The following is a 13,867-nucleotide window of genomic DNA, read 5'->3' on the forward strand; positions in this document are numbered from 1 at the left end:
TCATAGTAAGAAGAGTAATATAAAAATAGTGCATATAATGAATAATAGAAGAAATGGGCAGTGGTTATTTTGTCAGCTGTCTTCAGGTATTTCTCTAATGAAAAGAAATTAAAGCTAGCCTTGGTTTGACAAAAGTGATGAACTAATATCTATTAATACCTGATACAACCTGGTTTGCTTGGTTAGAGATGCCAACAGATAGAATGACTTCAGGATCTTACAGCACTTGACATAGGCTTTGTAGGGCAGACTTAAGATTTGTGAATTCCTACTTGGAAGACAGTATATTTAGAATCTATACTAACACTATCTTATAAATTAAAATGTATCATACTGCTAATAATGAAAGTTTTCATTTATTTGGTATGACATGTGGCCCATTCACTTTAAAAAAAAAAAGAAAAAAGAAAAAACCATGAATTATTCCCTAAATTCTAATTGATATTGAATAATAGACTGTAAAAGAAAGTTTGAGGAGTGACTGTTTGGCAGTCTTGTTTGAATTTTATCTTGTGCTATTAGGGGGCAAAAAAGTGTTTGTTTTGTTTTTGCATTTTTCTTAAACCAGAAAATAGCAGGCTTTAATAGGGTATGTAGAGAGGGGATATTGAAGGATTTGGCTTGTAGGTCTTAGTCACCACAGAAAATCATTTTATATTCCTCAATTTCCATTCAGTTGGGTGGTTTTGCGTAGATACTTGCTGAGATGGTACTGTCCAGAGGCAAGGGTGCTGAATTGCAGGGCTCTCGAGGGGAAATTTTCTCAGCAATCTCATTAGTAAAATAAAACTGCAGGCGATAAGATAAGCTTGCCCAATTTATTTACTTAGGCATTCTATTCTTCAAAATTGTATTATTACCCAGGGAAAAGCATTAGCTATTGCTGTATCTTTCTTTTATGTAGACATTTATTTCAAATTGTAAGAAGTACAACACATAGTAATCCATATTAAGTTGAGGGTTGCATTTTTCCTGGACAATTTTCTCTATTAACAAGAACTGGAGACAAAGGAAGAACAAAGACATATTTGTTACGTGCCGTGGAAGCAAAATTGTTTCTAAATAACACTGTTGTGTGGTGTATTCCTGGAGGTCCTGACAACTTCTTATAAGGCAAATGAACATTTCAGCTGAAGTGTGCAAGCAAAACACAAGGCTAATTGCAAAGTATTTCTCTGTCTCTTGGCAAACTGCAGGGGGCAAGAGTGAGCTTGTGTAAGCACTAGGAACCTAGAATTCCCTGGGTGCTGTCTTCTCACATGTGTTTTTCAGTCCTCCAACTTGTGATTATTATTTTTCAGCACTGAATTAGTGAATCATTTTACATAGTGCTGTTATGTAAAATAAAATGATACTTTGTTTCTCTGCATTGGCCAATTACAGGGTGGAGAAAATTGGACTCCTGAAAGACACATGTGCATAGTTTCCCAGATTACAGGAAAGCCTTATAAAATGCTCCCAGATGTTTGGTGCTAGAGAGGGAATAACACCAGGAGCAAGGACCAAATTGAGGTGGGTTTCATATATTATACAATCTATTGAAGTAATAGCTAAGAAAATTAATAAGATCATAGACATGAACCTTCTCTGGAAGGTCAGTAATCATAGAGTTTTACTATCTTAAACTCATTTGCTCCTTTCCTTTCTACCCCTTTGGCTGATACTATTATAGAAAATATTAAGGGACATTATTGCTAATGCTTAATAAACAGTACATTAAACATGAATCATCTCATCTTTTCAGCACATGGGCCACAGGACGGCAAAGAAGCAAAGTCTGGACTTTTTTTCCAGAGATATGACCTGATAGCTTATAATCAAGATTGCCTTTTTCAATAATAATAATAATAATATTTGTTAGTGTATAGTTGCTTTGCAATGTTGTGTTAGCTTCTACTGTACAATAAAGTGAATCAGCTATACATGTACACATATCCCTTCTTTTTTGAGTTTCCTTCTGATTTAGATCACCACAGAGCATTAAGTACAGTTCCCTGAGCTATACGGTATGTTCTCATTATTTATTGATTTATATATAGTATCAGTAATGCATATATTGTCCATCCCAACCTCCCAGTTCATCCCCCCTCCCCTCTCCCCTCACCTTTCCCCTCTTGCTGTCCGTACATTTGTTCTTTATGTCTGTGTCTCTTTTTCTGCTTTGCAAATAAGATTACTTTTTATTTAGAGCTTGGTAAGGTAGCTCCTGGTAAGAATTTTGTTATGAAAAAGTTGAAGTATCATAACTAGAGTCTCCTTCCAACCTCAAAGAGCAAAGAAGAGCCTGTCCTTCATTAGCATGAGGTTTCTTTTTTATTTATTTATTTTTCTTAATTTCTTTTTTTTTCCATTTCTTTTTTTAAAATTTTTTATTAATTGAAGGCTAATTACTTTACAATATTGTAGTGGTTTTTGCCATACATTGACATGAATCAGCCATGGATTTACATGTGTTCCCCATCCTGATCCCCCCTCCCGCCTCCCTCTCCATCCCATCCCTCTGTGTCTTCCCAGTGCACCAGCCCTGAGCAGTTGTCTCATGCATCCAACCTGGGCTGGTGATCTGTTTCACCCTAGATAGTATACTTCTTTCAATGCTATTCTCTCAGAACATCCCACCCTCACCTCCTCCCACAAAATCTAAAAGTCTGTTCTGTACATCTGTGTCTCTTTTTCTGTTTTGCATATAGGGTTATCGTTACCATCTTTCTAAATTCCATATATATGCGTTAGTATACTGTATTGGCCTTTATCTTTCTGGCTTACTTCACTCTGTATGATGGGTGCTAGTTTCATCCATCTCATTAGAACTGATTTCAAATGAATTCTTTTTAATGTCTGAGTAATATTCCATAGTGTATATGTACCATAGCTTCCTTATCCATTCATCTGCTGATGGGCATCTAGGTCGCTTCCATGTCCTGGCTATTATAAACAGTGCTGTGATGAACATTGGGGTGCACGTGTCTCTTTCAGATCTGGTTTCCTCGGTGTGTATGCCCAGCAGTGGAACTGCTGGGTCATATGGCAGTTTTATTTCCAGCTTTCTAAGTAATCTCCACACTGTTCTCCATAGCGGCTGTACTAATTTGCATTCCCACCAACAATGTAAGAGGGTTCCATTTTCTCCACACCCTCTCCAGCATTTATTGCTTGTAGACTTTTGGATAGCAGCCATCCTGACTGGCGTGTAATGGTACCTCATTGAGGTTTTGGTTTGCATTTCTCTGATAATGAGTGATGTTAAGCATCTATTCATGTGTTTGTTAGCCATCTGTATATCTTCTTTGGAAAAATGTCTGTTTAGATCTTTGGCCCATTTTTTGATTGGGTCATTTATTTTTCTGGAATTGGGCTGCAGGAATTGCTTGTATATTTTTGAGATTAATCCTTTGTCTGTTTCTTCATTTGCTATTATTTTCTCCCAACCTGAAGGCTGTCTTTTCACCTTGCATATAGTTTCCTTTGTTGTGCAAAAGCTTTTAAGTTTCATTAGGTCCCATTTGTTTATTTTTGCTTTTATTTCCAATATTCTGGGAGGTGGGTCATAGAGGATCTTGCTGTGATTTATGTCAGAGAATGTTTTGCCTATGTTCTCCTCGAGGAGTTTTATAGTTTCTGGTCTTACATTTAGATCATTAGTCCATTTTGAGTTTATTTTTGTGTATGGTGCTAGAAAGTGTTCTAGTTTCATTCTTTTACAAGTGGTTGAGAGCGTCAGGCTGTGACAGTGCAGGAGCCGCGGCAGAGAGGAGCTTCCCCACATCCGAGGTCAGGGGCAGCATCTGAGAGGAGCTACCACACGCCTGAAGGCAGGGCCTGCGGCCGAGAGGAGCAACCCCACTTCCAAGGAGCCACTGCTGCGGCGAGCAGGAGGGCTGAGAAGAGCTACTCCACCTTCAAGGTCAGGAGGGGCGGCCGTGAGAAGATACCCCTCGTCCGAGGTAACGAGCAGCGGCTGCGCTTTGCTGGAGCAGCCGTGAAGAGATACCCCACGTCCGAGGTAAGAGAAACCCAAGTAAGACAGTAGGTGTTGCCAGAGGGCATCAGAGGGCAGACACATTAAAACCATAATCACAGAAAACTAGCCAATCTGATCACAGGATCACAGCCTTGTCTAACTCAATGAAACTAAGCTATGCTGTGTGGGGCCACCCAAAATGGTAGGGTCATGGTGGAGAGGTCTGACAGAATGTGGTCCACTGGAGAAGGGAAGGGCAAACCACTTCAGTATTCTTGCCTTGAGAACCCCATGAACAGTATGAGAAGGCAAAATGATAGGATACTGAAAGAGGAACTACCCAGGTCAGTAGGTGCCCAATATGCTAATGGAGATCAACAGAGAAATAACTCCAGAAAGAATGAAGGGATGGAGCCAAGGCAAAAACAATACCCAGTTATGGATGTGACTGGTGATAGAAGCAAGGTCCGATGCTGTAAAGAGCAATATTGCATAGGAACCTGGAATGTTAGGTCCATGAATCAAGGCAAATTGGAAGTGGTCAAACAGGATCTGGCAAGAGTGAATGTCGACATTCTAGTAATCATTGAACTAAAATGGACTGGAATGGGTGGATTTAACTCAGATGACCATTAAATCTACTACTGTGGGCAGGAATCCCTTAAAAGAAATGAAGTAGCCATAATGGTCAACAAAAAAGTCCGAAACGCAGTACTTGAATGCAATCTCAAAAATGACGGAATGATCTCTGTTCATTTCCAAGGCAAACAATTCAATATCACAGTAATCCAAGCCTATACCCCAACCAGTAATGCTGAAAAAGCTGAAGTTGAGCAGTTCTGTGAAGACCTACAAGACCTTTTAGAACTAACACCCCCAAAATATATCCTTTTCATTATACGGGACTGGAATGCAAAAGTAGGAAGTTAAGAAACACCTGGAGTAACAGGCAAATTTGGCCTTGGAGTACAGAATGAGGCAGGGCAAAGGCTAATAGAGTCTTATCAAGAGAATGCACTGGTCATAGCAAACACCCTCTTCCAACAACAAAAGAAAAGACTCTACACATGGACATCACCAGATGGTCAACACCGAAATCAGATTGATTATATTCTTTACAGCCAAAGATGGAGAAGCTCTATACAATCAACAAAAGCAAGACCAGGAGCTGACTGTGGCTCAGATCATGAACTCCTTATTGCCAAATTCAGACTTAAACTGAAGAAAGTAGGGAAAACCACTAGACCATTCAAGTATGACCTAAATCAAATCCATTATGACTACACAGTGGAAGTAAGAAATAGATTTAAGGGACTATATCTGATAGAGAGCCTGATGAACTATGGATGGAGGTTCGTGACATTGTACAGGAGACAGGGATCAAGACCATCCCCATGGAAAAGAAATACAAAAAGGCAAAATGGTTGTCTGAGGCGGCCTTACAAATAGCTGTGAAAAGAAGAGAAGCGAAAAGCAAAGGAGAAAAGGAAAGATATTCCCATTTGAATGCAGAGTTCCAAAGAATAGCCAGGAGAGATAAGAAAGCCTTCCTCAGCTATCAATGCAAAGAAATAGAGGAAAACAACATGGGAAAGACTAGAGATCTCTTCAAGAAAATTAGAGATATCAAGGGAACATCTCATGCAAAGATGGGCACAATAAAGGACAGAAATGGTATGGACCTAACAGAAGCAGAAGATATTAAGAAGAGGTGGCAAGAATACACAGAAGGACTATACAAAAAAGATCTTCACGACTCAGATAATCACAATGGTGTGATCACTGGCCTAGAGCCAGACATCCTGGAATGTGAAATCAAGTGGGCCTTAGAAAGCATCACTACAAACAAAGCTAGTGGAAGTGATGGAATTCCAGTTGAGCTATTTCAAATCCTGAAAGATGATGCTGTGAAAGTGCTGCACTCAATGTGCCAGCAAATTTGGAAAACTCAGCAGTGGCCACAGGACTGGAAAAGGTCAGTTTTCATTCCAATCCCTAAGAAAAGCAATGCCAAAGAATGCTCAAACTGCCGCACAACTGCACTCATCTCACATGCTAGTAAAGTAATGCTCAAAATTCTCCAAGCCAGGCTTCAGCAATATGTGAACTTTGAACTTCCAGATGTTCAAGCTGGTTTTATAAAAGGCAGAGGAACCAGAGATCAAATTGCTAACATCCGCTGGATCATGGGAAAAGCAAGGGAGTTCCAGAAAAACATCTATTTCTGCTTCATTGACTACCCCAAAGCCTTCGACTGTGTGGATCACAATAAACTGTGGAAAATTCTGAAAGAGATGGGAATACCAGACCACCTGACCTGCCTCTTGAGACACCTGTATGCAGATCAGGAGACAACAGTTAGAACTGGACAAGGAAGAACAGACTGGTTCCAAATAGGAAAAGGAGTACGTCAAGGCTGTATATTGTCACCCTGCTTGTTTAACTTATATGCAGAGTACATCATGAGAAACGCTGGGCTGGAAGAAGCACAAGCTGGAATCAAGATTGCTGGGAGAAATATCGATAACCACAGATATGCAGATAATACCACCCTTATGACAGAAAGTGAAGAGGAACTAAAAGGCCTCTTGATGAAAGTAAAAGAGCAGAGTGAAAAAGTTGGCTTAAAGCTTAACATTCAGAAGACTAAGATCATGGCATCTGGTCTCATCACCTCATGGGAAATAGATGGGAGACAGTGGAAACAGTGTCAGACTTTATTTTTTGGGGCTCCAAAATCACTGCAGATGGTGATTGCAGCCATGAAATTAAAAGATGCTTACTCCTTGGAAGGAAAGTTATGACCAACCTAGATAGCATATTAAAAAGCAGAGACATTACTTTGCCAACAAAGGTCCGTTTGGTCAAGACTATGGTTTTTCCAGTGATCATGTGTGGATGTGAGAGTTGGACGGCGAAGAAAGCTGAGTGCCAAAAAATCGATGGATTTGAACTGTGGCGTTGGAGAAGACTCTTGAGAGTTCCTTGGACTTCAAGGAGATCCAACCAGTCCATCCTAAAGGATATCAGTCCTGGGTGTTCATTGGAAGGACTGATGTTGAAGCTGAAACTCCAGTACTTTGGCCACCTCATGCGAAGAGTTGACTCATTGGAAAAGTCCCTGATGCTGGGAGGGATTGGGGGCAGGAGCAGAAGGGGACGACAGAGGATGAGATGGTTGGATGGCATCACCGACTCGATGGGCATGAGTTTGAGTAAATTCCCGGAGTTGGTGATGGACAGGGAGACCTGGCATGCTGCAATTCATGGGGTCGCAAAGAGCTGGACACGACTGAGCGACTGAACTGTACTGAACAAGTGGTTGACCAGTTTTCCCAATACCACTTGTTAAAGAGGTTGTCTTTTTTCCATTGTATATTCTTGCCTCCTTTGTTGAAGATAAGGTGTTCATAGGTTCGTGGATTTATCTCTGGGCTTTCTTTTGTGTTCCATTGATCTGTATTTCTGTCTTTGTGCCAGTACCATACTGTCTTGATGACTGTGGCATTGTAGTAGAGCCTGAAGTCAGGCAGGTTGATTCATCCAGTTCCATTCTTCTTTCTCAAGGTTGCTTTGGCTATTCGAGGTTTTTTGTATTTCCATACAAATTGTGAAATTATTTGTTCTAGTTCTGTAAAAAATACCATTGGTAGCTTGATAGGGATTGCATTGAATCTATAGATTGCTTTGGGTAGTATAGTCATTTTGACAATATTGATTCTTCCAATCCATGAACACGGTATATTTCTCCATCTCTTTGTGTCCTCTTTGATTTCTTTCATCAGTGTTTTATAGTTTTCTATGTATAGGTCTTTTGTTTCTTTAGGTAGATATACTCCTAACTATTTTATTCTTTTTGTTGCAATGGTGAATGGTATTGTTTCCTTAATTTCTCGTTCTGTTTTCTCACTGTTTGTGTATAGAAATGCAAGGGATTTCTGTGTGTTAATTTTATATCCTGCAACTTTACTATATTCATTGATTAGCTAATTTTCTGGTAGAGTCTTTAGGGTTTTCTATGTAGAGGATCATGTCATCTGCAACCAGTGAGAGTTTCACTTCTTATTTTCCTATTTGGATTCCTTTTATTTCTTTTTCTGTTCTGATTGCTGTGGCCAAAACTTCCAAAACTATGTTGAATAGTAGTGGTGAGAGTGGGCACCCTTGTCTTGTTTCTGATTTTAGGGGAAATGCTTTCAATTTTTTACCATCGAAGATAATGTTTGCCGTGGCTTTGTCCTATGAGGTTTCTTAAACTTGACTATGGCAGAGCCGGTTGAAGTAAGGATTGTTAACACTGGCTTTCTTTGAATGCCAGGAATTGTTCTTGAATCATCTATATCCTAGTAGCAAACAGCTGGAAGACGGCAATGGGATCATTGAGAAGAGATAAATGAAGGGACTATTTTTGAAGGCAAGATTATGGTATCCGTGAAAGGATGCTGAAGCACTCTGGGAAGAGCGATGATGGGAAGGTGGTGTCCCCTTAAAGAAGTAGACAGAACCAAGAAAGAGTCACCCTTACTTTTGAGAGATGTACCTGCAGGAGGAGTGTCCAACAGGGAAAAATATTGCAGCCACTGCCAAACAATGCCTTTTTAGGGAGGAACATAGGGGATAAATGCCGTACCTTTTTTTCTTACTAACTCATGATCTCCTCATTATGCCATAGTTTGTCCAAACTTCTCCAAGCCAAGGAAACCTGGTGAAGCCAATCTTTTAGGTCAGTTCTGTAGGACACAGAACACGATGGAGAAAGATGAAGAGAAGACCTGGTGGGGAAAATGGGGAATATATAGCACGTTCCACATTTTAGCTTATTTATTTTTGGAAATATACCCCAACATGATTAGCTTCCACATTTTCATAGATAAATATATTAAGTTTAAAGTCTTTAATATAATTTGCCCAAGTTCCTTGAAAAAATAAATATACATCTCATTAGAACTGATTCAAATGAATTCTTTTTAATGGCTGAGTAATATTCCATGGTGTATATGTACCACAGCTTCCTCATCCATTCGTCTGCTGATGGGCATCTGGGTTGCTTCCATGTCCTGGCTATTATAAACAGTGCTGCGATGAACATTGGGGTGCACGTGTCTCTTTCAGATCTGGTTTCCTCGGTGTGTATGCCCAGAAGTGGGATTGCTGGGTCATATGGCAGTTCTATTTCCAGCTTTTTAAGAAATCTCCACACTGTTTTCCATAGTGGCTGTACTAATTTGCATTCCCACCAACAGTGTAAGAGGGTTCCCTTCTCTCCACAACCTCTCCAGCATTTATTGCTTGTAGACTTTTGGATAGCAGCCATCCTGACTGGCGTGTAATGGTACTTCATTGAGGTTTTGATTTGCATTACTCTGATAATGAGTGATGTTGAGTATCTTTTCATGTGTTTTTTTGCCATCTGTATGTCTTCCTTGGAGAAATGTCTGTTTAGTTCTTTGGCCCATTTTTGGATTGGGTCATTTATTTTTCTGGAGTTGAGCTGGAGGAGTTGCTTGTATATTGTTGAGATTAATCCTTTGTGTGTTGCTTCATTGTCTATTATTTTCTCCCAATCTGAGGGCTGTCTTTTCACCTTGATTATCATTTCCTTTGTTGTGCAAAAGCTTTTAAGTTTCATTAGGTCCCATTTGTTTATTTTTGCTTTTGTTTATAAAGTTCTGGGATGTGGGTCATAGAGGATCCTGCTGTGATTTATGTCGGAGAGTGTTTTGCCTATGTTCTCCTCTAGGAGTTTTATAGTTTCTGGTCTTACATTTAGATCTTTAATCCATTTTGAGTTTATTTTTGTGTATGGTGTTAGAAAGTGTTCTAGTTTCATTCTTTTACAGGTGGTTGACCAGTTTTCCCAGCACCACTTGTTAAAGAGGTTGTCTTTTTTTCCATTGTATATCCTTGTTTCCTTTGTCGAAGATAAGGTGACCATAGGTTCGTGGATTTATCTCTGGGCTTTCTATTCTGTTCCATTGATCTATATTTCTGTCTTTGTGCCAGTACCATACTGTCTTGATGACTGTGGATTTGCCCACTTTTAAATAAGCACCTCTCTGACTTCACATTCTTCATCCTCCGCTGCTTTTCCTTTGTTTCCAAAGATCATACTTGGGGAAGATAATCCACAAAAGGAGAAAAAAAAATGATTGTTGTATCACTTTTCCTCCTTACTGTGACTCTAGTAGGTATAAGTGCTGATCCTTGTTTTCTAGAGACTGGCAGGATTAACAAAAGTAGCTAATCAGAATTTCTCAGGCAAGCAGTCTCAACCCTGGTGTTCCCCATCCTGCTCCTTTATCCTTGGTTGTGGATCTTCTGGGATGCCTAAAAGAAACTTTGAGCCAAGGGTTCTGGGCAAGCCCTGAAGTGCTATTCTGGGAACTTGCTGCCATTAGTAAAATGGATCTCAAAGGCATTTGTAAAGTTTGAAGACAAACCACTGCCAGAAAATTATAGACAAATGATATGTTTGTTTTGTGGTGTATGTAATTTAAATTTCTTGTGGACTCCTTCTAGTAAGATGAGACAGAACTTCAGTTTTTAAGACTTCCCCAGAAGACTGTAAAATTTTCTTTTAAAATAATAAAGTTGGGGAGGTAAACTAATTGAATCTTTAAAAGCAGGAAAATACAGTATCATCAATCTCATGTGACATGCTTTTCAATAAATATTACATATGTACTTTAAACTTTAAAATGTTAACCTTTTAAAAAATTATTTATTTTTAATTGAAGGATAATTGCTTTACAGTATTGTGTTGGTTTCTGCCATACACCAGCATGAACCACCCATAGGTATACATACGTCCCCTTCCTCTTGAACCTCCCTCCCACCTCCCACCCCACCCCACCTGTCTAGGTAGTCACAGAGGTTTGAGCTTCCTATATCATCTTTAAATAATTTCTGATTTGAGCTTCCCTGGTGACTCAGTGACAACGAATCTCCCTGACAATGTAGGAGATGCAGGTCTGAGCCCTGGGTCAGGAGGATCCCCGGGAGAAGGAAATGGCAACGTGGGACCCTGGTGGGCTACAGTCCATGGCATCACAAAAGATTCAGACATGGCTTAGAGACTAAACAACAACAGCGATTTCAGCTTTATTAAAAAGTTGAAAAAACTATCCAAATACCTTCAGTTAAATTCCTCAAATGTCAATATTTTGCACATCTGCTCTCTTGTCTTCCTTCCCTCTCTCTCATACACACATGCACACAGAAACACAATAGTATTTTTTTCTGAGCTATTGGAGAATAAGCTGTAAACATCATGCAAACTTATCTTTCAATACCTCAGTGTACGTTTCCTAAAAGCAATGATATTCCTGTATATAACTATAGTACTATTATAAAAATCAGTAATAATTGACACTGTAAAAATAATCTATAAATCTTATTCAAAAATGTTTGTTTCAGTAATGCACTTTATAACAAAAGGGGAAAAAAAAGACTATAGGATCCAATTCAGAATAATAAGTTTCATTTATTTGTCAGATCTCTTGAGTCTCCTTTAATCTAGAACAATTTCTTGGACTTGCTTTACATTTCACGACCTTTACATTAAAAATATTCAGGCCAGTTACTTTGGAGAATTTCTCTCTCAATCTAAGTTTGCCTGATGTCTTCTCATGATTAAAATCAGGTTGTGTACTTTTGGCAAGAATACCACAGAAATAGTGTCTTTTCTCTTTCTCAATGCTTCATTTTAAGAACCACAGAATATATATTTGTCCCATTACTGATGATGTTACACTTTGATCACATGTTTAAACTGCCAAGCTTCTCCACTATAAAGTTACTTTATTTCCTTTTTATTTAATAAGCATCTAGTGGGAATATTTCTGGAGACTATATAAGTATTCCATTTTTCATCAAACTTTCCCCTATTGGTATTAGCATCCATTGATTGTATTTTGCCTGTAACAATTATTATTTTGGTATAATTATTGTAGTATAACCAGACGATTATTTCTCAATTCCACTATTTTTTCTGCATTTATTGGTTGGCACCCCATTTTAAGGAACAGCTATTCTTTCTGATTGATTTACATCTCTATGTATTCACTGTTTTTTTCCAATGGTCATAATTAATTGCTAATAATTATTTATTTTGATGCTCAAATTGCCCTTAATTTGGATAATGGAAATTCCTTCTTACTGGCTCCTATAGCCCTCTGGCACATCCCCATCATTCTTTGAGCATGTCTTTATTTAGAGTACAGGTTTATGTTCTAAGTTCATTTTGTTCTGTCCCTGATTCCTCTCTGAAGCATTTGTTGTCTTCCAGAGAGATCTGATCTCATTTTAAGGTGGTATTTAGAAACTAAGATCTAAGTGTCAGTTTGTACTTTTTTTTTAGCAGACTGAACTAATATACCCCCCCATACACACACACACCCCTCTTTCTCAACATGGTCTTAGTGTTGAAAAGGAAGAGTTTAAACAATAATATAGAGCCTTTCTTAAGGAAGGACATAGACTTTTGGTATTAATGCTCTTTGAGTTATCAGAACTGGCAATTTTCAGCTGGGGGAATTTAAGATCAACAGCAAACAAATGATACACCATAGGCACAGGCAATGGTTTTGGCCACCTTGATGTTTCATTGTCTTTCAAGTCCGCTTGACTTTCCTTCTCTCCTGATTCATTGTTTACAGAAAAATTTCTCCATGGAGTCTAGTTCATCATCAAGAAACTTGATGTTGTTTGATGTCAACAAACTTCCTACTAGGTTTAGATTAAATGGATTTTTCCAAGTGAACACATTAGTATTTGAGGTAGTGTTTATCAGCCTCCATGTAAAACCCAGAGAGACAGAGTCAGCAGGTTTAGGAATCAAGTAGGATGCTGTGATGCTGAGTACCCTCCCCCATCCCACCAAAGGTATAAGGTGTTGGAATAGTTGCTCCATGACTGGCCCCATGCTCATTCCCATGCTCATCTCTAGATTCTAGGTGCCCAGTAAGAGTTTAACTTTGTTAAGAAGATATCAGCCTTACATCATTTGCATTTCCTTACCCACAATGCTTTTAAATTTGGTGCCTGCTTTGAAAAGCAAGTGATGACATTCTGCTGGGAAAATATCAGCCCCTGTGTGCTCTTTATAAAGTAAGGAAGTGGAATAACATTCACTGATATGGGGGAAAAGAATATGTTTTTCACATTTGGTGGTTTCAGAGAATGTGGCATGTGTGTGCTGTGTGTGTATTGGGAAATTGTATTGGGCAGACAAGGTGGAGGATGGGGAAATAGTGATTCTGGTTCCCTGTACTAGTACAACAGTGAACCAAGAATTGTCCATTGTCATGGTCTTCATAGACTGGGACCTGGGGACTGGAGTCAATGAGAAGAAGGATGCAGGGGACCCAAGTCTCGAGTGAAACAAGGGTCCTTTATTTGCAGAAATGCATGCTTATGTATCTTCACTAAAATGATTACTCAGCCATTAAAAAGAATGAAATTCCACCACTTGCAACAAAATGGATAGTCCTAAAAGGTCACTGAAGGGAATCCAAGCAGGTGCTCTTTCCCATGATCTCAGTCCTGAGAACTGCAGCTCTACTTGTTCCTGTTTTCCAGGAACTGATAAGGAACAGAGAGTCTGTGAGAAATGGCACACAAAGGAAGAAAACAACATATTGGATCCCTTAAAGGTGAAAGTCCCCTGACAGTCAGTAATTTTGAAAACCCTTGTAAATAAGAGGACATCCAACTTGTTGTTAAGAGTGATCAAGCAGAATTGTGCTCAGTGTGTGTTAAGATATATGTCATCAGAATTCTGGGTAAACCAAGCTTAGATCATGAAAAAAGAGGCTTAGACTGAAGGGTTGAAATTTACCTGGTATCATGAGTGGTTCAAAGGTGTGAAGGGGCAGGAAAGCAGGTGAAGTAAACCAGATAGAATTT

The sequence above is a fragment of the Odocoileus virginianus genome, chromosome 16, assembly GCF_023699985.2.
Source record: "Odocoileus virginianus isolate 20LAN1187 ecotype Illinois chromosome 16, Ovbor_1.2, whole genome shotgun sequence".
Taxonomy (NCBI): Eukaryota; Metazoa; Chordata; class Mammalia; order Artiodactyla; family Cervidae; genus Odocoileus; species Odocoileus virginianus.